Here is a 1,997-nt window from a genome sequence, read left to right on the forward strand (position 1 = left end):
CAATTCACATATGGTGTCCATGGCACAGCTGGGGGCAGAGGGTGGTCTATAGCAAGTGGCAACGGTGAGAGACTTGTTTATGGAAAGGTGGATTTTTAGAAGAAGAAGCTCGAATTGTTTGGGCACAGACCTGGATAGTATGACAGAACTCTGCAGGCTATCTCTGCAGTAGATTGCCACTCTGCCCCCTTTGGCAGTTCTATCTTGTCGGAAAATGTTATAGTTAGGGATGAAMATTTCAGGGTTTTTGGTGGTCTTCCTAAGCCAAGATTCAGACACGGCTAGGACATCAGGGTTGGCAGAGTGTGCTAAAGCAATGAATAAAGCAAACTTGGGGAGGAGGCTTCTAATGTTAACATGCATGAAACCAAGGCTTTTACGGTTACAGAAGTCAATAAATGAGAGCGCCTGGGGAATGGGAGTGGAGCTAGGCACTGCAGGGCCTGGATTAACTTCTACATCACCAGAGGAACAGAGCAGGAGTAGGATAAGGGTACAGCTAAAGGCTATAAGAACTGGTCGTTTAGTACGTTCGGAACAGAGAGTAAAAGGAGCAGGTTTCTGGGCTCGATAGAATAGATTCGAGGCATAATTTACAGACAAAGGTATGGTAGGATGTGAATACAGTGGAGGTAAACTTAGGCATAGAGTGATGATGAGAGAGATATTGTCTCTAGAAACATAATTTAAACCAGGTGATGTCGCCGCATGTGTGGGAGGTGAAACTGAAGGGTTAGCTAAGGCATATTGAGCAGGGCTAGAGGCTCTACAGTGAAATAAGACAATAATCACTTACCAGAACAGCAATGGACAAGGCATATTGACATTAGGGAAAGGCATGCGTAGCCGAGTGATCATAGGGGTCCAGTGAGTAGTTAAGCTGGCTGGAGACACGGCGATTCAGGCAGCCTAGAGGGCCGGGGCTAGCAAGCTAGCAGAAGGGCCTTAGAGGGACGTCGCAACGGAGGGGCCGTTGGAAAAAGAACCCTTGGCAGATTACGTCGGTAGTCATTTGTGATGGATTCGCAGGGCTTTCGTGTAGTAAAAAGGGTCAGGCCAATTGGCAAACTAGGTTATTGTAGCCAAAGGAGTGGCTGATGGACTCTTCAGCTAGCCGGGAGATGGGCCTAAGCATGGGTTAGCTCCAGCCTAATTGGTGCTGCTTCTGGGCAACACGTTAGCCAGGAGTCGCCACTCGGATTGCAGCTAGCTAGCTGTGATGATCCGGGTGAAAAGGTTCAGAGCTTGCGGTAGGAATCCGGGGACATGGCGAGAAAATTAATCTGGGATGCTCTGTTTGATCGGCGTTGTGCAAACTGGCGAGAGTTTCCGAGCTAGGAGGTTAGCTGATTGACCGCTAGCAAGTGGTTTTAGCTGACTACTAGCTAGTTAGCTGGCTTCTGTTGGGGGATTCCGGTTCGAAAGTAAAGAAAAATGATTTAGATTTTAAAAAATACGTTATTTTACAAGATAAGTTAACGGAGAACACGTTCTCATTTACAGCAACGACCTGGGGAATAGTTACAGGGGGTGAATGAGCCAATCCTAAACTGGGGATTATTAGGTGACCATGATGGTTTGAGGGACAGATTAGGAATTTAGCCAGGACACCAGGGTTAACACYCCTACTCTTACAATAAGTGCCATGGGATCTTTAATGACCTCAGAGAGTCAGGATACCCATTTAACATCCCATCTGAAAGACAGCACCCTACACAGGGAAGTGTCCCCAATCACTGCCCTGGGGAATTGGGATATTTTTTAGACCAGAGGAAAGAGTGCCTCCTACTGGCCCTCCAACACCACTTCCAGCAGCATCTGGTCTCCCATCCAGGGACTGACCAGGACCAACCCTGCTTAGGCTTCAGAAGCAAGCCAGCAGTGGTATGCAGGGTGGTATGCTGCTAGTATATCCATACCACATTGGGTGAGGCAGGTTGCAGGAGAGTATTTTGAAGTTGAGGTTTAGAACAATATAAAAAAGATATGCGAAGAAA

Source organism: Salvelinus sp. IW2-2015, linkage group LG4q.1:29, assembly GCF_002910315.2.
Source record: "Salvelinus sp. IW2-2015 linkage group LG4q.1:29, ASM291031v2, whole genome shotgun sequence".
NCBI classification, from domain to species: Eukaryota; Metazoa; Chordata; class Actinopteri; order Salmoniformes; family Salmonidae; genus Salvelinus; species Salvelinus sp. IW2-2015.